Source organism: Ambystoma mexicanum, chromosome 2p (assembly GCF_040938575.1).
Source record: "Ambystoma mexicanum isolate Mex_15411 chromosome 2p, UKY_AmexF1_1, whole genome shotgun sequence".
Classification (NCBI taxonomy): Eukaryota; Metazoa; Chordata; class Amphibia; order Caudata; family Ambystomatidae; genus Ambystoma; species Ambystoma mexicanum.
The window spans coordinates 1,288,795,854-1,288,821,907 of record NC_090923.1 but is presented as its reverse complement, the minus strand read 5'-3'; the positions used below and the strand labels follow the sequence as shown (position 1 = coordinate 1,288,821,907).

General features: G+C 42.9%; 1 protein-coding gene across 6 annotated transcripts in view; it reads right to left on the bottom strand.

Moving 5' to 3' along the window:
* Positions 1 to 26,054, bottom strand: part of EEF2K (eukaryotic elongation factor 2 kinase) — a 347,873-nt gene that overhangs the window by 165,156 nt on the left and 156,663 nt on the right. The window lies entirely within an intron of this gene.

Sequence of the window (26,054 nt, the reverse complement as noted above, 5' to 3'; positions counted from 1 at the left end):
CATTAGAATTAGGGCAGGTGGTAGGTAGGCTTGTAATTAGGTTTACGATGCTCTTATTGAGAGTGGGGTTAGATGGCGTACCCTTGTTTTTCCATGGTGGAACTGGGATTGGGTAGGAATGGGGTCGGCCTGAGTGTGGCATCCAGCCTGTTGATGTTCAGTGCTAGTAGGAAGGAGGTGGCTTTGATCCTAGAGCCTATGGCTGTAGCGGGGATCAGGTTTGGGCACAATTGTTGCTCCATCTGATCTGGGTCAGATGGTTGCCTGGTGTCAGTCCTGACAATACTGAGTATAAATGGGAGTGTACGGAGTATATTATGCATGATGTGGTTTTTTACTGGCAGGTGCGCTGTAAAAATGGGCAGGTTGGAAATATTGCGTGGACATAACAATTTGTAAAGTGAGAATTTCCACTTCGCAGGACATGCACTATAGTACACAATATGGGCAGTATGCTGTCCAGTACAAAATGTAGAATAAGCAGCACACAATATCTGCTGTTTTGCAATATATGCAATACAGTACCAGTATAAGCAAGATGCGGTGCGAATACGCAATATAGTTAATGCAGTACACAATGTTGACACTATAATGGAGGATAGGCTAAGTAAGACGTTACTCAATAGGTGTAGAGTGCGGAGTTCTGTAGTAGCAGGATGTGAGGTAATGCATGCTATTTACAATATGCATCGCTAGCGTGATAAATGGTGGAGAGATCTATGGACAACTAAGTTGCGGTTGGTGGTGAGCACTAGGACGGATGCAAAAACAGTAAGATACACAGATTACACGATAGTCTGCAGATTGGTTGCCGTACGCGGTGCTAGCATCTTGGGTAGTCACGCGTATATAGTAAATAATATGTCGGAGGGCTCAGAGGTAAACAAATTCGATGGCGGGGTTGCCGTAATATTCAAGCAATGATCAACGGAGATAGTACAATAGGAGGAAGGCCAAAGGCAACAAGTAATGTTCAAGGCTAACATGAGAGAAAAAAAATGTACTACACAACTATGGTTTAGTTGCGCGGGATAGGCAGATTCGATACAGTACGCGGGTGAATATGGCAGGGATATTTAGACTGCGAGCTACAGTGGTAACTTATGCCGACAGGTAGACATTGTATAACTTTTCATCATAGGAGGTGCAGGGAAAATAGAGTAGGCATGTATGATTAAGCCAAAAACAGAGTCAATGCTATGGGTGTTATACGGTGCACAAAATGAAACTGGATGAGGACTGGAGGTGGATAGTCAGTGTCTTGAGGCAAGGGGGATCAGAGCCGGAGGTCCCTTAAGTAATCGTGCACAATAGTAGGGTAATCAAGATACTGTGGGTATGCATGGGCAGTGATGTGGGCAGAAGAAGCAGCATCTCACCATAGAAGTCACAGAGGTTCAAAGAGTAGGTCGGCGAGAGGAGTTATCAGGCTGCGGCTGTGAGATCCATGAGAGGGGCACGCAAGTACGACGAGCTAGGGGACCTGGAGCAGCTTGCAGCTCGCAGCGCGGCACGCTCGGCCAGCTCTGTCAGGAGTGCCTTATTTCCGTGCCTTGGTTCTGGGCCGGCGTTCGCCAGCCGGCGAAGAATGATTGGTTGATAAAGATACTAGCAACCAACCCGGATGTAACCTGATACATTTGTGATGGGCCTGTAATTAGCCGCAACAGTTGGGTCGATATTCTCCTTTTTCAATAAGGGTGTAATCCAGGCCTCTTTAATATTTTCTGGAACATGGGTTTCCTGAAAAGATCGGTTAAAAAATCTAGTGACCCAAAGAAGAAGGGTCCTAAGAAAATCTTTAAACAGTGAAGCGGTAAAAATATCCCCTTTACATGGTGTAGGTTTCATCCTATGTCCATAACTTCTCTTTCCGACACCTCTTTGAAATCAAATAAGGCAGTCTCAGGATTAACTATAATGCTAGAAGGAGATATTATCTGATCTGTAAACTGTATCAGTTTTACTTGGTCCAAAATATGTTGCTGAAGTTGCGTTGTTTTTTTAACAAAATAGTCAGGAATATGCTGACACCAAGCATCATCAATACCAATAGAAGACTCTACCACAGTCCCCTTTAACTCCTAAAGCACCACAAACAATTATTTTGGTTTTGATTTCGCCGTTTCTATCCTGGCATTTAAATTCACTCCTTTGGGTTTAAACACTGTAGTATTAAAGAACGTAGCTGCAAGTGTGTATGCTTCAATGGTAGCATTAGAAGGATGTTTTCACCAGTTACTCTCTGCCTTCCGTTTAGCCATTCTAGCATATAGAACCTCTGGAGTAAACCACTGACTGTATTTGACCGGCTTGCTCTCCTTCCCGGATCTAAGTGGCGCCAGAGTGTCAAAGGCTTGATTGGTTGCTACTCTAAAAGAATGTATAAAATCTGCAAGGGGCATGTTCTTTGCAAAGGAAGGTAATAGGGGCATGACTAAAGAATCAAAAGCTTCATGAGTAACCTTTCTGCAATTACTGGTTAAAACTGATAAATTATCAGAGAGTTTTTATTTAAGGAGTATGAAAGAGGAACCTCAAAAAGATGAAATTGGTGGTCAGACCAAAAGCAGTAGACCACAACAATTTGAGCCACCTTCTGATTCATTGATAGAATCCAATCCAAAGTGTTACCACCCTTGTGCGTTGAGACTTTAACATGTTGATGAAGGCCAACGGATTGAAGAGCCTGTAATAAAGAAATTGACTCAAAATCCATTGGGTTAGTAGCCCACAAGTTAAAATCACCCAACACTATGAGTACTGATTGGTTTTTAACAACACTGCCAATAAACGGTTCCATGTGATAATATTGCCGCAAAAATATCGCCATACAAAAATTTCGCCATATTTTTGCGGCGATATTACCCCATGGAACCTGCGGGGGACACCCCCGCAACCCCCATATATTTTAAAAGGGAGCGGGGGACACCCCCGCAACTCCCCCATCCATTTACCCCATAAATTATCCCCATCAAAAATATCGCCTATGGCCGTTCCCAATGACTATATGTACGGCGATATTTTTGGTGGGGATAATATTACCTGATACCCAATAAACGCTAATAATTGTTCTTCATGGTGTCGTCTTAGGAGGTCTATATTATAGCAAAATGCCAAGTAGTATTCAATTTCAATAACATAGCCTCACATTGGTCAAATTCTGGTAGAGCAGAAATGTAAAATGTTATATCTTGCTTAAAAATCAAGGCTACTCCCCCTCCCCTGATCCCTTCGCGATCAGTGTGGAGGAGCGAGTATCCATCAGGGCTGGCCTACTGTATAGCATGATGAGCCGCCTCATGAAGCCACCTCTCTGCGATTGCCAGAACATCGGGATTTGCCCAGAATAAAATCTGCACCAATTACTGAGTATTCAATAAGGCACACTTCTTTTTATAAATGTGAGGTTGGTACTTCAGGAGACTGTATTCCTCAATCTCCTGCTGCTCTTGTTCCTGTTTCTCTTTCTCCCTCTCTTGACTTCGCCCCTGCTCATCTTTCTGCTCCTTCACCTGATCTGCCTCCTACTCCTTTAATCTTCCACTTCCTCTTCTTCTTGCTCCAATCTCCCTAAAGTTCTTCTCTCTGTAACACCATCTGTCAAGAATGCCACCCTGAGCAATATTTACTGTAAAGGGCTAACAATGTAATGATCTGTTTGCCTTGGACCTAACCTTAATCAGGGCAGACAAGAATAGTGTAACAAACTATTGTATCATTTAAGTTCAGTGTCATTACGTGTGTATGAATGAGCAAAGTGTGGCAGAGTTGTGACGGGGCAGAAGTGTGACTCCTGGCTCCTTTCTCACCATCCGATGTATGGGGAAGGGCCTACCCTTTGATATGGAATTGTAATTTCTATATGTTTCAGGTCTAAACAAAATTTGAAAGCAGAGTCTCAAAGCCCACAGAGAATCCCTCTCAATGTGTCGCAATATGATCATGCATGAGTTGGATGGGTTTGGGGATGCCCTTGTGTAAGTTGGACACCCTTGGAGGATCAAAACAGGCTAACATTTTTCGGAGGTCTGTTTATAGCTCTACCATCGAGGTCTTCTCACCAGCAGTATCGTCGTGGCTTACTTTGACAGAAAGGGTGGATGAAGAAGTCCTGGGTGTGACTTAAGCAGTTCCAAATAAAGAAAAGGCAAGATACACAAGAGGAAGCCTAGTTAGCTCTCCACAAAGCCATTGTACACTAGGATATATGTCTAAACATCATGACTACTTGTGGGACTGGCCTTTAACTATTATTCATCAGCACTTGAATACAATTTAATATAAAAAGTCTAACGTACATTATTTTTCCCATGTGCATCTATGGGAGCCCACTTACATACTGCCAGGAGCCTCAAAAAAGCTGCAGTTCATTTGGCAGCTACAGGTGAAATGTCCCTCATTTAAAGTTAATGAACTAAGCAAGGGCATGGAACCCACGAGGTGCATAGAACCATACAACCCAACAACATTCCACTACTTATAAAAAAAAAAAAAAAAAAAGCTTCATGACACTCTTATTGGTTAAATTGTGATAATATTCCACTGATCAACTCTTTGAAAACTGGCGTGTGGCAAAATATTTATATTTAAAATGTGGCAGCATACCAATTCCAAAGCGCCAATGCGCAATAGCCTTTTTCATTATTTTTTATAAAAGTATTGGAGTCCAGAGTATGAAAACAGCAAATGTGTCCTATCTGAAATCCAATGGATTTCAGGAAATCAATACAAACAGTGGACCAGTGCATTAATTTCACGCTAATTTTCTCGAAGTACACTGTTGTGAAGGAAGACGTCTTTTATGGATCTTGCTGCGGCCTTTGTCATGGCCTAAGAGCTATCTTGTGGGTGACCTTACTTAAGTTAGGGGTGCACTTATGAAGCGGATAGTGAGCTTGCACTCTACAAATGATGCTAAATTGTTTTCGATAATGGTGTGTCATGTGTGATTAGGGTGTACCATGGCTCCCATCTATTTGTAGATTGAAAAAAATGGCGAAGGATCTTCCAATGGTAGCGACAGGCTGTTTCTGACATTTATTGATTTGAGACATTTGGTGTCTCAATACACTTCTTGTCAGGAAGATTAAAAAAATACAAAATTATACTTTTTGGAAGGGAAACAATCATCCTGATCGCTCCAATTAGTTGTAATGATGGGAAATTGGAAAGATTTCCCAATTCCGATTATTTGGGGCTTATGTTAAAATGGTAGCAGTGTGGCCACATAAGATGGAGCTAGTTAAGAATGGTCTGTTAAAGTTTCATTTGGAAGTTTTAGCAAATAATCACTTCAGTTGTAATTATTTTCTCTGCTGTCTGGCAATGTGATGTGGGCTGCTCATCTTTTGCGAGGTGTAAACACTAGTCTTTGCTCTTCGCTAGTTGTACATCTTTTTGCAGTTCAACAACCTGGAATGTGCTGCTCAGTACTACTGTGAACGGTCGTCTTCACACCTATTTCCTCCCTCATCCGGCCAGGTTAAAGTATGCTTGCTTCCCCTCCTCCCTCTCACTCTGTGGCACCCTAAAGATGCTTTCATTCCACAACAGGCACATTTATAAATTACCCGTAAAATTGATACAATATACTATAATAAGGAACTTGCCATCCTAATGGAAAGAGTAGTATGCAATGGGTAGAACAAAAGTGCTTGAATAAGTCCAAACCTATTGGATACTGGTGCAACATACGCCCAGACCCTGCATGGTCTCTCACCAAAACGCTTATTATGGATATTCCCGCTGTCTCTGCCACCTGTGGTCAATGGTGGGAGTTAGTTGGGACAGCATCCATGTATGGGCTTGCCCGAGCTCCTAGAGAAGCCTCAGGGCCATTCATAGGGAGATACTTAGTACAGACACTACTGTGTTTCCTTTAAAGCATACAAACATATTTTGGTATTTAGTCCTTCCTTGACTTGATTTGATCATAAAAACGATGGAAAACCATGACCTGTTTTTACTATCATCAGCCCTCGTAGGAAGGTTTGGGGATGTGTCTGTGTCCCGACACAGACTGTTGAGAACTTTATATCATGAGTCGATCTGTGTGGCCATAAATGAAGAAACACAATTGCAACATCTATCAGCAAGTCCTCCTTCATCTTAGAAATAACGAAGACAAAGTTTAACACAAGTCTTGGCCAAGAACCTTTTCCAAGACTTTACAATTAAATGTAAGAAATGATTAGCTTTGTCTGTGAATGATTGCAGCAATCATACCATGTGGTGTGGTCCAATTATAAATGTTTTCTCGGATTTCAGGTGATACGATAATTGTATTAGTCACACAATTTTACACAGGTACCCGTACCCATTTGTAACAATCATCTTGGCTCAAATAATTTCAGAAAAGAAAGAGAAGCAGTGAAATGGTTTGGCGTGCTCTTCATAACTGATAAATTAATTGCCTCTGTGGCGTTAGAAAGAAATGCCACAAACAAATGAGCAATCAAACTGCTAAACAAACAACTCTTTGGAAGGGCAGCAAGAAACCCTAGACGTGTTTCAAACTGTAGGAGCATAGTCAGTGAGCTAACTTGAGACCCCAAGAAAAACTAACCAGGGGGTCACGCCTGGATTCGCAACTTCACTCGGGCAGACCTGTGTCATTTGCTACTTTTTAAGTTAGGGGTGAGACAAGCACTATGAAATACTGCTATGCTATGAAGACTACGAGGGAATAAAAGTAATAACGCCAAGAGTTTAGAAGAGGGTGCTAAAGCCTAGAATGGAGGAACCCATAGATGTGATATTTGACAGGAAACACTGTTTAATGTCCCATGCTACCTTCAAGGAAATTTGATAGACGTGGTGGGTAATTAGTACATGTTTTGGGTGAAAACCTATTAAAGTTTGCATAGGAAAACAGGAGAATGGAATGGTTTTTGGCACTTTCCATTTATAGGTTGGAAATATGTGGGGTTATATCCTTATCAATGGGACCCAGCAAGCCTGAATAGGCTTTCATCATCAACCAGGATGTCATTCAACTGGCTGTATACCACAAACCACAAACATATGTACACAGAGAAAAACAGAAAGGTGCAACTCATCTGTGAATTTCTCCGGAGATGCTACACTGAAGACACTACTTAATCTCCAGATCTGGCACTACTTTTACACTGTTCTTACCCTTCTGTGTATGCCTGAGTCACCTTCTTAGTATATCACTCTTAGGCCATTTAATAAGGATAGCTCCATTACCAATGTTTTCAAGAGTTAAACTGCAGATGACATTAGTTTGCCTTGTCGATTATACTCTTTGCTCCACAGTATAGAAATATCTCTATCATATCGCCTCACTCTCTTGTCTAGGTTACAGGGATTTAGGTCACTGAAACTCTCGTCTTAGGATCTCTGGTGCAGACCACCTGACGAGCTTCATTCTGGTCAATGTTCATGCTGTGGCCTCCCAAACTTGCTGCAATGCTTCAGCCTATTCATTCCCCTCCCTACCCATCCCAGATTCTCTGCTACCCCTGCATCCAGCTTGTAACCCCATGTGCATCCCTTTGTACAGGGCTCTGTTATTTCCAAGCTGGGTTCCTGCTATATAAATCCCATACACACATATGTTCCTGAATGTTCTACAACGAAGAATTCCATATAACGCTTTTTCGTTCAGCTGTATGGGTTCGAATAGGGAAGGCCTTGTATTTCACGAAACCTCCTGGGCCGCTTCCCAGGCTGCTTAGGTTTAGGTATATTTGCATTTCTGATGGATATGCGCTTTCATTTTATAGGCGTTCCATGCTACATCTCATGTCTGGCCTCAAAGGGAGTCAGCAGGTTTATAGACAGCAGGACAAACATAGGAGAGGAGAATGGTCAGTTTGGGAAAAACATACCATAACTCTGAGAGGAATTTAACCATGGGACTGTCCTGGATGCCTTAGTCTTACCAAAACAGTTCCGTCCAACAACCCTTGCAACATTCATGAACAAGTTATATCAATATATTCCTTCCTCTAGCAGTACGCCTCTTTTTAAGACACTCGCCATGCCACATATTTATTACCACAAGTAACGTGCATGCCATCTTTCACAATCCAGCTCCATATTTCGATTTAAAAAGTGGCAAAGCTGTCGAACACGTTTCTTTCCTCAAGAAACCATGATGTGGCATACATTTAGAGTACAAGTAATAGATCAACTAAAAGCAGAACTTGTGGGTGCTCGGTAGTGTATTATTATATAAACCACTCCCAACTTCCTCATTGCTACCTAGGGCCATTTCTACTAAAAAGTCGAATTGATCAAATAATTAAGCATTACTGTGCTCGTCCAACAGAGGTGAAAAGTGTAAAATAATGAAGGCGCAAGATGGCCTTTGTGAAACATCGACTGTAAACATATTGCAATGGTAAATATATATGAATGCTCTTAGTGTTTTAAACAGAGAGGCATGATCTAGTGCATGATTGCCGTACAGTGATATACCTTGTTCGGAGGGAACCGTTTTGTTGCGATTAGAGTTACAGGATTCTTCCTAAAATGTACAATGTTGGGTTTGAGGTGTAGCGAGGGGGAAACGGAATTCAAGAGTTTGGAGCTAAAATTTATAAAAGCTCTGGTTCCTTTAGTCGTTTTACTTTTTACTTATGTTGGCGACACAGAGGTATTTGGCATCAAGAAAGAATAATTACCCACTGGGAGAGTGGGGAATGAATTTAGAAAAGAGGGAATCAAGTCCTAGTCTATTTAAAGCTTTGCAGACAACATAGGCTGCTTTGAACTGAGCACTTTTTGCAACAGGCAGCTAATGCAAAGTAGTGGGGGCGGGAGGGGTGAAATGTGTTCCCTGCGTCCCATTTGTTGAAGGTGTCAAGTTGCTGTGTTCTGCATTGCGCACGGATTGGACAGCCAGAAATAGGCTGTTGCCAAAACTGTACAACAATCTTGCACTTTTTTCCTATACAAAATCCCTCCCAAACAACTTTAGAGGTTATTTTCACATATAATATTGTCACTCTCTTAAAGTCACCAGCAAACTTTAAGAATTGTGCTTGATGGTTTGGTGATGATTTAGGATGATTTGCTAATTACTGCAAGAGCATCAGAACTGTGGTAAATGTTTTGACTCTGATGGTATTACGATAATGTGCTGAATATTCCATAAGCACTCTCAAAATGTGGTGCCACTATACGTTTACTGAAAATTAAATACAACATGAGCCTCTTCCCTTCGCTGTATTCACTGCTCGGAAGACTGGTGAGATGGGCACACATATGTACTATGTCTGTGTTGAAATGGTTTGCACCACCTGCTTTTGCAAAGATGATACCACCCCAAAAAAAGCTGTTCTTAACGCATTGTATAGCAAACTGGAAGCACGTTGTATGCCAGGACCTTTTACTGCAGGACGCACCATGGCCAGACATGCTGAGGAAACTGGGGGAAATAGCAAACCAGGCTAGAAACGCACTGGGTGGGTTCTCCACTTACTTGCCTCACCTTCTGCCCACGGGAGTGTGACATTTGGAGACCTGATGAGTGGTCTGGAAGGTTGCCCAAGCAGGACAGTAACTGCTTCACAATTTGGGACAAACATTCAGTTTTGGCTTTTGTTTAGGCATGGGATAGGCAAAATTGCCAGGCACTACAAAAAGGGTACTACCTCAATATAAGATGCTAATGGCTGGAAAATGGTGTACGTACCTGGGCATAAGACAGCAGTGCCTGGAAAATGCATATCGAATACCTATACACAAGGCAAGCCTGTTGACTTAGTCAGTGCTTGTTTTTTAAAAAGACTTCAGTACAAGGAACAGAAGCAGGGACACAAATACGACTTACAAAACCAGTGGTTGAAGGTACACTTAGATAAGACATTTTTATTACACAAGTAGCAGACTAACAGCTGCAATTAAGCCACTAACTCCCAGAAGAACGTTTAGAAATAACACTGAAAGACACAATACAGCACACAGTTTGATGGTATTGCTTGATAGAGCCAGGTGAAAAAGATCCCAGGTGGGTGTGTTTTCTGCTGAGAGGCATGTAGTAGCTAGGTCTGGGCAAGGAGCATAGCATGAACATAGTCAGTTACTCAGTGGGTAAATGACCAAACAATTTTTTTTTTTTTTTTATTAAGCATATAGAGTAAATAAATACAAACTTTTGCTTATTTCACTCACTTACAAGGCCAAACCATATCTTGGAGTCTTCCTTGTATTTCTATAGTAATTCCTCCCATACTTGCCAATTTTTTTACTTGTTTATTCAAGTCCTTTTTGGTTTGGCCTGAGTATAGGCATATATCAAAGATTATGCTTTATCCTTCGTCATGAGATCCTTTTCTATTTCACTGTGTGGTTCCTGTTTGTTTTCCAATTTGACCATCATCATTTGTAGGAAAATTCCAAGAGCTCTCGTGGTTTTCTGATTTGGGTTGTCGTACAAGGTTTCCCACCATAAATCGGAATCCAGCCCACACGTCGAAGTTAATGCTGGATGTAAGAATAGATCTCTTGCTAATCTTAATTCAGGACAAAACATTATTAGATGTTTTAAAGATTCCACTTCCTGCTCACAGAGCCGGCATATGTTATCACTTACCCTTCCGTATTTTTTCAAATTTGTTTTTGTTCTTAGGATATTTAATCTAAATCGTAGGGTTAGAACCCGATGAATAGGATTCCCACTCTTTTTCAAATAACTAGGTAGAGTTTTTGGTGCTGATCTGAGATTATTTGAGAGCGTGTGAGATTTGGAATTGGCACGAGCAGTTTCTGTTTTATCCCAGTCAGCACACAGTAACGCAGTCTTCACCCTTTTAGGGTTATTGCATAATGTGTCCTCAGATATATTTAAGTGCTGTAAAAGATCTTTACATTTTTCTTTCCAGCTAGACAGTGGCCAGAATTGCGCTTTTATGTTTTCATCCTTTAAGATTTCATATTGAGGTGGACAGTCTTTGATCAGTGTCTTTCTAAATGTTAATAGGGCTTTCCATATGATTGTGGCCTGCAGGGAGTACAAGCCCAATTCATGTCGTATTATGATCATTGGGACACATTGAGGTAGTCTCATTAGTCTTCTCCAAAATGTGGCTTCGACCTTGCCCCAAGTTTCTGCTGGTATTCTGAATGCTGTATCTCCAGCATAAGCGACAGACGGAATAACTTTTGAATTATAAAAGTCAACTGTTGGTTGAATCGAAAACTTTCCGAATTTTTGTTTCAATATAAGCGCTTGTGCCGTTAGTTGACTCATTTTACACAATATGTGCTCTATCCACGGTTGGTCGTTCCAGTCTGCACTTATTAATGTTCCCAGATATTTTGTGCTCGTTGTTATTGGAATAACTTTATTCCCGACATACCATTTGAAAGACTTTTTCTCTCTGACTCTTGATGTTTTCATTATTAGGATTTCAGATTTTTCAGGATTTATTTCTTGATTATTTTCTTTGACGTATGTTTCTAGGGCCTCCAATTTTTTCTGTAAACCGATTGGGGTCTTATCCAAGATGATCAAATCATCTGCATACAACAGATGACCCACTGGTAAGGTGCCTATTTTAGGCGAACAGCCTCTCAGAATGACAAGCCGGTCCTTTATCTCCAGAATATAAAAGTTATAAAGGATCGCTGCCATGGGGCACCCTTGTTTTAGGCCTCTTGTTGTCGGGATCGGTTTAGTTAGGTTACCTTTTTGATTTAACCTTACTTGAATGCATGTGTCAGTATGCATGGCTTTAATAGCGGCCACGAGATCTTCAGGGTATCCCCTTTGCTTTAGCTTTTTCCACAGGATTTGTCTATCCACTTTATCAAAAGCGGCGGCCATGTCTATGCACGCCAGGCAGTGCTTTAAGTGGGCCGGGGTCTGCCGGGGCCGGGCCCCGGCAGTCTCCAAAAAGTGGGGCTGAGCCGGGGCCCTGCCGGGGCCCCCCGTCCTCACCACGCCATGGCAGGACGCATTATCCCGCCGCGGCCGCAGCCGCGACGGGAGATGCGCCCGCCACTTTAACGTCAGGCAAGCTGACAGAAGTGCCAGCCAGGCACAGCGTTGCTGTGACTGGCTGGCACTTCCGTCAGTCACTGTAACTTTCTCTGATGACCCCTCATCTGAGGGGCCATCAGAGGAAGCTAGAGTCCCTTAGTTTTCCCTCGCCGGGTCACTGACCCTCAGCGAACCCGCGGGCTCCGTGATCTAATCTGCAGATTAGATCACGGAGCCCGCGGGTTCGCAGAGGGTGAAAGACACCTCGGGCTCTGTGATCTCTGCTCTAAGCAGAGATCACTGAGCCCGAGGCGCCTTTCTGCTTTGGCAAGGCTTTATAAAAGATGCCTTCAACTGTGTACGTTTAAGCCATCTTTTATAAACGTAGACATATTTCTATGTTTATAACAGACGGCTTGAATCGTACACAATTCAAGGCATCTTTTATATAGCTTTGTCGACGGACAAAGCCAACTTGGGTTTTGTCCGTCCTCAACGCTTTATAAAAGATGGCTACGTTTCAAGCCGTCTTTTATAAACATAGACATATGTTACAAATGTCTATGTTTTTAAAAGGCAGCTTGAAAAGTACACAAACCATAGTAATGTAAGCACACAAGTGTGCGTAACTTACTATGGTTTGTGCACTTACAAGCCACCTTGTATAAACATAGAAATATGTAACATTGCTATGTATATAAAAGAAGGCCTGAAAAATCACAAACCATAGTAGTACGCAAACAAATATTTAAATGCTCAAATACATTTATATATTTGTTTGCGCACCTTACTATGATTTGTGCACTTTTAGGCCACGCCCGCAATGGAAGCCACGCCCCCAAACGAGGGCCCCCCCTCAATTTTTTACCCCACTTAAAGCACTGACGCCAGGTAAAGTTTCTGTTTTTCGCAGATAGTTTTAGCCTTTAATAGGTTGAGTATGAGCAAATTTAGCCCGCAGTCAACTTTTTCAACAAACCCTGTCTGCCGTTGGTCGTAATTTCTTGAGTGTATGATCCATTCCTTTAATCTCTTTAAGAGGATACCTGCAAATATTTTACCTATTACGTCCAACAAAGATATTGGACGATAATTCTCAGGCTTGCATCTGTCTCCCTTTTTGTGAATGGGAATAATAATCGCTTTAGTCCAAGATTCCGGTATTTGTTTAGTTTTGATGATTCGTTTGAACAGTACGTAGCACATGTCGGCCCACACTTCAGGTGCTTGTTTTAATATGGCGTTTGTTAGGCCATCGGGCCCAGGAGCCCGCGAACTGCTTGCCTTGTTGATCAGTACCATGATTTCCGACTTCTCGAATGGTATATTCCATGGAGTCTTACCCATGATTATTTGCATCTCAGCATTTTCTCGCATCTCTGGCTATAAGCTTTTTGGAAATATTGGATCCATTTTTCTTCGTGAATCGGATTTATCTGTTCTATTCCTTGTAGAACGCTTGTTTGGTTCATTAGAGCCCACATGAATTTAGCGTTTTTATTGAAGGTAGCTGATAGCATCTCTTCAGAGTCTCTTTGAAACAGTAAGGCCCTGTGAGATTTAGCCCAATTACGATAGGCTTTTTTTAACGTTGCCCTTTCTTCACGTGCCCCCTCGGTGTTCAGTTTGTTTAGAGCTCTTAGCTTTGTTGCTGGCTTTAATTTTCTTTCAGCCAGTTCAGAGTTATATTTATGTAGTCGTGGAGTTTTTGGCTGTATCTTGTAGCCTGATTTTACTCTGAAGGTGGAAAGACATGATTCGTATTCAACTCCCATGTTTGTTGTTAATTTCCAGCATTCTATGGTTTTTTTGAGCTTTGATGTCATTTTTGGTGCTATTCGTAATCTGTTAAGGCCATTGTTCATTTCAACCTTGTGAGGCCAGTTTTTTTGGTAGGCCGATGCACTTTCCTGTGGTTTGATTGTTAGTACACACGTAAGGAGCAGTATTTTGTGGTCGCTTTTGCTTGTTGGAATTATATTCAGCGAAGAGATAGTTTTGAACGTTTCTCTATCCACAAAGAAATAGTCAAGAGTTGCTTTTTGATTATATGAAGCCCATGTGACTGCTCCGTGTCGGTCACCGTTCACATTTCCATTTACCTGCAAAAGGTCTCGACTATTCATCTCTGCTAACCATCTTTTCGTACGCGTTGCTCTCTGTTGTGAGACTCCTCTTTGTTCAACATGAGACTTCTTTATACAGTCTATATTGAGGTCACCACAAATGATTAATGTGGGTTTCTCAAATTCGGCTCTCAGCTCGTCAATGTGTTGAAGCACAGTTCCAAGGAACTTCTCACCGTCCTTAGCTTTAGGATTCCAATAAAGTTTAATAATAATCTGATAATGCTTCTTGGATTGATGAAAGCCTCCGTTATGCTCTTGAATTATGGTTATTTGTATAAGTGGTGAGGGAGTAATAACCCGGAAAATGTTTCCTTTATATTCGTTTTTTATCACTGTCAACAGTCCTGCAGAAGGTCTCCCTTTCAGACCTTTATATCCTTTGTTAAGGAAACATGTGGACCCCCCCATGACCGGGGGTTCCAAAAGCCAGCATTCTTGGATACAGATAATATCTGACTTTAGTAATTCCTTATTCAGATGATCCAGCAGATGTCGATGCCCACGAGTGTTCCATGATACTATTCGCAGGTTGTTTGAGACGTCTCCGCAGTCGATCTAAAGGTTGTTTTTTGTGGATAATGTTCCAGCGAGCCAATTTCAGGATTTAGTTGTGTCGATTTTTGTCACGAGTGCTGCTTCGCTACCAGCTAAAGGACTCAACGCCTTGCATCCTACGTTTCCTTTTATTCTCATTCTGAGAGCGGTGGGTCCTCGCAAAATTGTTGGAGAGAACCTTATTGGTTTTACATTCAAATCATCTGTTGACAGGGTGGCCCTTGATGGAGAATGGCTCGGGGTCCGTGGCAAATTATGCAACTGTTTTGGTCCTTGTTCTTGGTTTTTATATTCAACCGATTTGATGTCGAAGCCAAGGGATCTGAGTGCGTCAGCAGCTAACCAAATAAGATTCATAATTGCTTTTGAAAACAGATGGAGGTAAATTCGATCGGTTTCGTCTTCTTTAGGAAAAGCCACTATCTTGATGTCTTTAGGCTCAATGACTCGTAGTTGTGGTACGTTGTGCAAAAGTCTCATAAGATTTGATCTATTTAGGATCAGACCATCTCTAGCTTTAAACACTCGTTCGACTATGAGTTTATGGCCTTTCTTCTCCATTTTACCTCGCTTTTCCGGGGGCGTATTGGATCGGAGTCGATCACTTTGTTTATTTGTTTCTTTCCTTGTGGTTTCTCGTCGAGGCGGATCTTTCTTTTTCTGATTCTCCTGATTAGAATGGTCCAGCATAGCGTCCAATAATTGTTGTTGTCTCATTTCATTTATGCTTTTGCGTTCCAGCAAATCTCTTTTTTCCTGTAAAGTTTTAAATGCTGGTGATTGGGTCTCGCTGTAATTTAATTCCTCGTTCTCATCGTCCTTTTGGTCAGCGTTCACTGGGCCTTCTTGACTGGCAGAGTCTGCAGATCTATCGCACTCGTGAACTGAGAGTTGCAGGAGGGCATCTATGTCTTCACTAGTATTGGATTAGTCTTCATCTGTGTCTACAATTATCGATTCTGGAGCGAATTCTCGATTTTTGTAGTTTTGGCATTTTTGTGAGCCGTTTAGTTGGAAACTTCTTTCAACATTATGCGGCACGGTTCCAATAGGTTTCAAATTACGAATGAAGTAACGGGTTCCTTCTGCCGAGGTGTGTTTTGGCAGTGGTAGATTTTTTAACTTCTTTGCTGTTTTCCCCAAAGCAATTTCCTTTTTTTTGGAGAATTTCACAGCAGTTTGTTTGGGTTGGCCACCCGTTTCCTTTTCCTTTGATGCAAGTGGACTTTCTGTAGCGAATAAAGGAAATAGAACTTTATTTTTATCTACCTTAGGACAGTTATCAACGTGGCCTGTCGATGGATTTATTATCAAATCCTGTATATCCGATTGTGCAGCAGGACCAGTTACGGAGGCATTCACGGGTTTTTCTTTGCGGACGATGTTTTGTTGTCCCGTTGATGACTCTGGCCTCACATGTTCTTGTTGACTGTCAATGACCGCTGTTTTATCTGTCTTATTGTCAAATTCGTTCGCATAACTCCCTGCGTTTTCTGTGGATGTACATTTTTCCATAGTTTGGCCTTGACACTTAAGTACATCCGGTTTCATCATTGTTATGGTATCACTGAAACAGTGGAGAAACGCCTTCTTGTCTTCTCTGGCATCTTTCATCAGATCAATAAGAGTTTTGAAAATGACATGTTCTGTTTCTTCCTCTCTTGCTCTCTTTTCTTTAATAGTAGCAATATACGATTCTATGTATATTAATTTGGATTGAATTAGAGCCAAAAGAGTTGATTGATCCTTGTAGTTTTCATAAAGTACTTCATATAATTTGAGGAACGGTGCCATGGTTATTGTCATCATAGATCCCACTGCAGCTTGCAGGTTAGCGCAGGCTTCTGCATTAGCTTTTAATATTGCTGGTACAATTTTATCATAGGCAATCTCTGCCTGGCTGCGCTTTAAAGGCGCTTTAGCAGGTGAAATATCATTTTCTTCGTCTGTACTTTCAATTATGGTTGGGTCGATGTCACTGTCCTTTCTTTTCGTTTGACCTACTTGTTTCTGCGAACTGTTATTTGCTGTGGCTGAAAACAGCATTTCATTGTAGAACTCTTTCATTTGGCTTGGCTGCGTCAATACAGATTTAGATTTTATTTCTGGAGCTGTTTTGAAGTTAGCTGGAGTTATTACTTCTTCTCCCAAACCTCCTTTCGATCTATTTGGGTGAAGAGTTGAGGTTTTTGCTGGGCTGGTAAACACCGCCAAGGCCTCAGCTTCTGTAGTTGAAATGATTGGTGTTTGTCCATTATGTGCTTCTTGTGGCTTCGAGGAGCGGTCTTGACTAAGGACTGATCCAGCTGCAGTTTGCGGTAGCTCTGTGCGAGCAGGATTGCATGGACTGTGATTCTCTAGAATAGGACTCCTCCGCTCTCCATCCTTTACTGATGTCTGATTCGTTACACTTGCAACTGGTTCTCCAGTTCCAGTCGCTTGAAGTAATTCTTGATCAGTGACTTCTAGTTCAGCTGACATTGAACATTGTTCCCCGGTGGGACCGGGGGCTGCTTTTGTTGCGGTTCCAAGATCTTTTTTATTAAAGTGCCATCTAATTGATTTTATGTCCGAGAGAGAGTTTGCTCTTACTTTACTCTTTTGAGTAAGATTTTGAGTGTAGCTTTTATTTGCTCTGAGTGCGTCCTTTTTTGCGGCTAGTGGGCTTGTTGGTTTAGTGCTTTTGCACATGGTTGATTTTGATGGTGGCTTTAAGCTGCAGTTTTGGTTATGTCCTTTTTGAATCAAGGGCTCTGCAAAGGACAGGGGGTCGTGGACTTTTTGAGAAAGAGCTAAACTTTGTTTTTTAGTGGAAGAAGAACAGGGGTTCGGGGAAAGTTCATGGTCGTTCCAGAGGTCTCCCATGGCGTCCACGTATGCAGGAGAAGTTGGGCTTTCACATAGCACTTCAGTTCCTTTATTTAGCTGTGTTTGTTGAAACGTAAAGAAGGCCTCTTCGCGTGGTGCGCAGAAAGCAAATTTTCCCACGCTCCCTGCCTCTTCGACACCTACGAAAGTTTGTGTCCCGTCCCCTTCCATTTGGAACTCCGCTGGGGCTGTATCTCCAATCCGCGAGTCAGTAGGAGTGTCATCCATACGCACAGCCCTTCTGGCCACGCCCCTTCCCTCTCTCTCCACCGCGTCGCGGCCCCCACCGGTCGGGGGGCGGTCGCTCGACCCTCCCGGCCGAGCGCACACAGCCACCCCAGCAACAGGGGCTGCGAAGGCATACACCCCACAGACCCCCAGCCGGGGAAGCCCACCCACCGGCTCCAGAGAACCCCCCGACACACCGGCCGCGCCCCCAAAGGCACCCCCACCGACCCCCCGCGGCGAGCGGCCGGAACAGCGGGCCAGCGAAGCCACTCCAGACTCAACGAGCCGCACGGCAGCCGCGGGTAAGGGGAGGCACCTCGCAGGGGAGGAGGCCTTAAGGGCTTTCAAAACTGGGGAACAGGTTATTTGGCACGTACCTTTTGTTCCATTGTCCACAGTTTCCATATTGTGAGAAGCCGCCAACCGCAGGGTACCTGTTTCCAACAGGCCAACTGCGGGGGCGGAGATAGCATCCTCTGACTCTCTATTATGCTCCATGTCCATGGGACCATTGCATGATGGCATCCCAGTGCCAGTGACATGTTCATTCCGAGTGTTGTTTTTGTCAATCTGTGTTTCATCAGAAAGCACAGGGCATGGCTCCTCATCCACCCCATGCAAGGCATCGGTCATTTTTGAGCGGCTCCGTGTATGAGGTGCTTGTTTCTTTGGGTGGTTTATTGCAGTTTGTCTTATGTCCATGGCGCCTTCTGCGCTCTCTCTGCAAACACTCTGCTAACACTCTGCGGACGCTCCGCGTCTAGAGTGGAGCTTATGTTCAGGCACCACCTCCAGGCACCACCTCCAGACAGTGAAAAGAGAAAAGTTACTCAGGGTCCAGCAGGGTAGCTTCCAGGCACAAGCACCAAACACTCTGCTAACACTCCGCGGACGCTCCGCGTCTAGAGTGGAGCTTATGTTCAGGCACCACCTCCAGGCACCACCTCCAGGCAGTGAAAAAAGAAAAGTTACTCAGGGTCCAGGAGGGTAGCTTCCAGGCACAGGCACCAAACACTCTGCTAACACTCCGCGGACGCTCCGCGTCTAGAGTGGAGCTTATGTTCAGGCACCACCTCCAGGCACCACCTCCAGGCAGTGAAAAGAGAAAAGTTACTCAGGGTCCAGCAGGGTAGCTTCCAGGCACAGGCACCAAACACTCTGCTAACACTCCGACCAAACAATACCCACAAGCTGTGTGTCCCTCCTCACATTCCATCTGGCTCCTATCCGCAGACCAATGCAATAGTTTCGGCTTAGAGATGGCGCTAGCGTGCCACCTAATAGCAAAACTAAAAAAGAGCAATTTGCTCCCTGATGTTTAAATTAAGGATAACAATTTTAAAAAAGTATGACATATCACATCTTTGACCCTCAATACATATTAATTAATAGGTAAACACAATTTAAGTAAAGAACGGGCAAACATGAAACTGGCTAAGGACCTTAATGGAGTACAAAGAGACTGGATTGGTGATTGAAAATATATCACCTTTAGTTACTATGGCACTTGTTGTGTGCGTAAAAGAAGGCCACCCTGTTTCAAGATCAGCTGCCAGGTCAAATCCCTAAAAACATTTTTTTAAATGATTTCATACTTGGAATGATTCTTTCCAAACCTAAATAAATTTGTTTTAAAACAAACAACACAGTTTAGAGTTCTCAGACCAGCCACATTTGTTCATGCTCTTTAAATCGTACAGCACTGGTGGCTATGACGCCCTGCAGTTTGTTTCAGTTACTTTTTCTGCGGTGTCAGAGCAAAACTGTTGGAGAACTATCTAATGTTTCAGAAGAGTTTTAATTCAGTCAGTGACATTCTCTTTTGACCTGTTTTTTTTTCCACAGCTACTATCTTTTCAAATAATTGTCTTCTAATTTTGGGCACATTTTCATGATTCTGAATTGTATTTTCCTTGGTTTGGTCAGCGAGGCATACTGCCCACTTGTGTAACATTCTGCTTCTTTCAGGCTATTCTTTAAATGTGATGGGAAGATGACAAGTAGGTTTCCAACGCATATACGAAGCTGTCAAAGAGCACCATTTGTAAATGTTATTACAAAGTTTAATGGAAAAGCTTTTATCTCATCAGAGGTCTAATGAGATCAGGCTTAGATTTTCCTTCTAGTGCTTTCTTTACTTAAAAAGGATGTTCTAATTCGTATTAGCAACTGCTGCTGTGGTTCAAACAATCAAGTGGCTCAGAACGCAGAAAATAAGCACCAGAATTGCTCTGGAGTTGCGAGTCTTCTGAATGGCTTACTATACCTCTGGTTTCTTTTCTCTAAATTCATAATTACCCATCCTTTTCATCGTTGGCTCATGCACTTCTCTCAGTTCATTCAATGGATATAGAAATGCACACCCTTCCTTTTTGCTTGCCACGCCAACAACTTTTAAAGCTCATGAAGGAATCTTGGATTGCCAGGCACGTTGTGCTTTGAGCTGAACCAGCTTTCCCACATTCTAAAAACAGAAAACATCCAGGTGGAAGGCTTGCGTGCTAATAGAAAAAGGCTCATTGTAGCAAGCTCTACAGGCGCTAAAAGACACGGGATATATTGGTAAAGACCCGCCCTTTAATGCATGATATAAGCTGCTAAATCGTGTCTAAAGGGCATAGTAAAGGTCTAAGTTGAAGTATTTTCTTCAGCCATTCCGTTATGGTTGGCGCCACCAATGTGAGATCTTTTCACTTGACAATTGGTCACAGTGTTTACCCTTTTCCTATGCCTTCGGACTCCAACTAAATTTGATGAGGTGAGTGCCAGTTTTATTATGTACATTTTGAAGATTCGATACATTTGTTCTATGTTGTTGTTCTAGTCATTGGAAGTCTCTTAGAGAGTGTTAAGATATTTGCTTCAGTTGAGAAACATGTAAAACAGGACAATTATACTATGAAGTCAGTAAGGTTAGGACAACTCCTTCCAGGTTCAAGAAACATGAAATGTGAAAGGCACCCACAAGGCCCTGCGTTGGTTGTAGAGAATTGTGCATTCGGGAACAGGTCCTAGTGATAAATTGAACCAGCTACAGCATAAACCAGATCAAGAAGGGTTTTGGACCCAAAGGGGAGAATACTGTTTGAGTCATGTCTGGCCAACGCAGAGGTCAGAGACTCCCAAGTCAACCAAAGCTGGCACCCTATTTATTATGCCAGTTTGTCAAGGAAAAATAGAGCATGAATAGTGATCTCTGCCTGCTAGAACTAGATTTGCTTGAGGAAAGTAAAGAAAACGGTTGTATACGAATTGTTCGAACTACAATTGTTCGAATTACAATTGACCTTTGCACAATTGACCGAAATGTGAAGGTCAATTGTTACATATATGTGGGGGGAAACCGCCCACAACCCCCATTATCTATCTATCTATCTATCTATCTATCTATCTATCTATCTATCTATCTATCTATCTGTCAGGATTAGTCAGGCGAGTACTAAGGCAGCGAATATGGCAAGGGAAATGTGCACCCAGGAACAACGACTCAGGTATGCTAGAACCCAGGAGTGCAAAATAGAGTGTGACATCAAAACCAATATATGAAAAGGGATGTGGGGTAAGCACCTGACCGCGAGGAAAGTCGGCAAGCACCTTACCCCCAATTGCTGTTACAGGTACTGACAGCGCTAAACCCACGTGGAGGGCCAGCAATGACAGGATCTGTGTACTAACACTCTTGATGGTATTACATAAGGGAACTTAGGAACTGTACTCACGAGGACGAAATACACCTCTTGAATGTCAGCTAGCCCACGAATCCTGTTGATGAATCTGGGACCCAGAAAGGCTATAACAGCAATGGGAGAAGTAGGGAGGTCCAGAGGACAAGGGCTGAAGGCAGCCGGAATGAGGCAGGCTGCCGGGCAGGGAGCCCAGAGGACAAGGGCTGAGGCTGGGAATCAGCAGAGCGAGATCCGCTGCTATGTGGAGAGCCCGCAGGGCAAGGGCGGAGGCTGGAAGGCAGCAGAGCGAGATCCGCTGCAATGTGGAGAGCCCGACAGGACAAGGGCGGAGACTGGAAGGCAGCAGAGCGAGATCCGCTGCAATGTGGAGAGCCCGGCAGGGCAAGGGCGGAGACTGGAAGGCAGTGGAGCGTGATCCGCTGCAGAAAACTAAATACCTAAGTTGGAATAGGGATTACAAATTAGTGGGAAAAACATAAGCATTCACACAGGAGCTAGCTACCACCACACACCACACCTAATGATCAAATGGGAAATGGATGCAGAAGTGCAATGGAAAACATGGAATGGATCCTCTAGAAGGTAAGGATCAGGAGCAGGGAAAAACGAAATAACCTATGCAAACTTCTCCCTACCCCTCCAAGGAAAAGACAGGAAACTAAACTAAGAGGAAGGCTAAGGCAAATGGGTAACAGCAGCAAAGGACAGAGTCAAAGAAATATAGAACACAGACAAACTGGGCTGCATCTAAAAGGGGAAAGCACTGAGAATTGCTGCCTGCAAACAGGGGAAGACAAAAAGTGAAATCAAGGGAGCAGAAATCAATTAGCGCATGAATCCGAAATTCAGGGCGGAGGAAACAAGAAAACAGGAACAAGGAAGTAGGTACAAAGGCAAGGAACCAGGAACCAGGGACTAGTCAAAAACAGGAACACTGCAAACGATGACCAGCGCTGGACTGAAGTGAGACTGAGGCTTTTAAAGCTGTTTAACGAGCACACGCCTCAGGTGTGCTGACTGCTGCACCTGCAGCCACAGGTGTTGCCTATCCTCCACCCAACCTTGTCCTGCAAGGGTGGAGGTGGAGCAGTGGGCCAGGCATTCTGGGAAGCACAGTCATTTGGTTAAAGAAGCATGCTGGCTGCCAAAAACCTGGAATGGATCCGGAAGGGAAGTAGTTTGGAAAATAGGGATTTAGCGCTCCCAATTCATTACAGCACTGTGGCATTAGGTTCGGAGGAAATGTCCAGCAGGGAATAAACCCCAAATCAAGCCCCCAAGTGGTGGGAACGGGAGCGAAGGGAGCGAGTCGTGACACTATCTATCTATCTATCTATCTATGTATCTATCTATAAAACCAAACCAATATATATATATGTGCGGTCAATTGTGCAAAGGTCAATTCGGACCCTTGACTTTCGGTCAATTAGGTCATTTGAACAATTGTGTTCGAACAATTTGGGTAATACCAAGAAAACATGTGAGCCTTCACTAGCACAACGTTCACCTTCTCCCCAACAGGAGACAGCTCTAGTCGTCTCGCAACACAACTCTTGATGGGTAGACAGGGCATAGGTGGTGACCCTTCTTACCTCAACAGAGGCACAATCATCTCTATCTTCACAACCTATCTCTTAATAGAGGGGTCGCCAAGTGCCCTAACCTGCATTAGTTCTTCCGCAGCTAAAACAGACATCTAATTTCTAGCAAACAGGGAACAGCTGACAGGTCCAAACGTAGCTGAACGTTTACCAACAATCCTCTGTTGGTGGTAACATCAGCAACTGTATTGGGGGTTTTAGGAGCATCTACTGAGATGTTTTGCAGACCATACCTGCGTAGATAGCTCAGTTGTTGAGCGTTCACCTTAAACATTGGGCCAGCCTGTACTTTACATGTCCAAAGAAGGCAGCTGGGCTGACCAAGGCCTTCATTCTTCAGATGTTCACAAATTGATTACCCTTACATTTGGTAATAATAGCACCAGTTATTTCAACAGTTAGAAGCGGGAGGAATACAGCATGGAGCACTATAGAAGACAACAAATTATTAATATTGCTTATTGCACCATGTACAACAAACTTTGAGACTAGCGCAGCTCCTTTTTTATTTTTAACATGTTAACCGAGATCCTTTTCTGATCTACTTCTAGAAACGAACAACAATAAAAACAAAACGTTTGAGTCTGAAAACGCTTTCTACTGAATAGTTCAATGCACGCCATATGTTCTTGTACTGTCTTGTTTTACTGTCTTGAAACCTAATTACGAGTTGCACACTTAGGTTTTCTCTCTCCTGCTGAACTAGCTCTGACATTGTTCTTTTTTTAGAAAACAATACATCCGTGTCTGACGGGCCCAAAAGGCTACCCGATTCCTCCGGATAACACAGGCCTCAGCGGGATTACTGATTTGTAGGGTGGACGTGTCTGTGCTATTCTTCTAAACGGATCTGCCCGAAACTGGTTTCACATTACCAAAATGTGAACCAAATCCAACTATACTTTTCAAGTTCAGCTTGTTTCCATCTGCTTTGAGTTAAAGAATAGCATGAACACTGTACGTTAAAAAAAATGCGATTATGTTATCGAAAGACCCCCCAAAAACATGTTTATATTTAAATGTGGCCAATAATACATTTGAGTAATTAATACTTGCTCTTAAAAATGAGTATAATTTAGGTTGTGCTAATCATATTCTGCTTCTCGCACGTGTTATTCTTAACAAAGCTCAGGAGAATATTTGAGCAGTCAGAGCAGTACAGCGCGTCCCGATGCTGGATCGTGTCCGGTTGCATCTGACGCAGGCGGAGCGTGCTGAGCTGCGGGGGACCGCCGCCATTGTGCTCTGCCAGAGTTGCACGTTTCAGTCAGCCCGCTGTCTCCGAATGTAAACAGGGGCGTGTACAATGCAAAGCCTCACGTACGCGCGCCCTCCTCACACGACAAAAATATTACAAGCGGCTGCGAGCCGGTCAGCAAAATGTCCACAAAAGGAAATGTGAAAAATTGCCTGACGTGTTTACCCGACCCCAGGGACAGATTTTCAGAATTGAAAGACATGCATTGAAAAGATTCGCTGTGCTATTAGCAGCACAGCGTAAAGCACATATGCAAATATGCATCCAGGTTTCGAAACGCTTCATTGTGGTGTTGGAATTCAAACTGTAGAAATGTATAACGTGAACATACTGTGTAAAAGCTATTTTATACTTTTTTTTTAATGTTGGAAAATGTGTGTCTGTTAATCGTTTTTTAAAGCTTTGTCATCCTTTTTTAATCAACTGTATTTTACATGTACATAGTAAGGTTATTTTACCTGTCACAACTTTGTGACATCCCGATGCATTCTCACTAAGTATACTAAATGTAAATCGATACGCTTTGCAGTCTGTTTTTATAATATTTCTACTCTGACATTTTATGATATTTTTGTCGTTTGATTGTATGTATACTTTTATGGCTATTGCCAAAATAAAGTTAATTTGACTGATTGACTGCGTTAAAGCTAAAGCAATATTCCTTTTCATGTCCAGTATAATCATATGTTTTTTCCCATGTGGCAATAACTCATAGCTCTCAACTATTTGTGTTACAAAGGCGGGTGAAACCACCCGATTTTGTTTTTGGCGGGTGCGACGCCCATTGGAATGCATGGGCGTGCAGGAGGCTTGGCGGGTGAGTCAGCCCTTTACAAGGCGGGTGACACCCACCAAAAGCCTGTGAGTTGAGAGCTATGATAACTGAGAAATCACCTTGGAATGCAACCGTGCAGGCTGCATAGACTGCATCACGCCTGCTTCCATAGAGAGCGAATGTTAGGGTTAAGCTGAGTGATATACATACCTCATCGTGGACAGGAAGAGTGGTGCAAAGATCAGATAGACACATAAACAAGGAAGGGGCCCCCTTCCTGCCTATTTAATGCCAGGCAGGATGCTGTGTGTTGGTGAAGATCAGTGTATCACGTATAGTCCTTTTATATTTAAAGACCTTAACATGTGAAATGCACCATCGGTGTTAACTGTTGCATTCCCTCAAAGACACATTTGAACACGGGAGCTTTCCTCAATATTAAGGAACCTAAAGTGAACAGTTCTCATCAACGTGCTTGGAAAGCCAGTCAGCGGGGCTGCTAAAACACAAGACAACATCTGCGCACAACATTCAATGCTTAGAATGTGTGTCCTTAAAAACTTTGGGATGTAATATACGAACAGTCAAAGTTATCAATAACAGAAGTGAGGCCTTTTTTTTTTAAATGGCCTACAGTGTGAAATCAATCACTTTTAGGAAATTCTATTTTTGGCAGATAATGCACAGTGAGATAAAATGATGTTCCCATGATCACAATTCAGTTAAGTGGTTAAACTGGGATTCAGACTAGTCTGCAACATAGGCACTTGCCCCTTATCTTTTAAGGTCAAGATTTGAAAAGGACACAAACCATAATAAACCACTCTGACAAATATATACATCCTCAAAGAAATATGTTAAGCTCAAACAGCATAATTGTCGCTTTTACCTGCAGGAACGGCTAAAGGGTAGCTTGGACGTAAGTCCTTTCTGTCCAAATGCCACAAAAATTGTGAGGATTATCTGGATGTGACCTCAGTGGATAATGCAGATAGCGG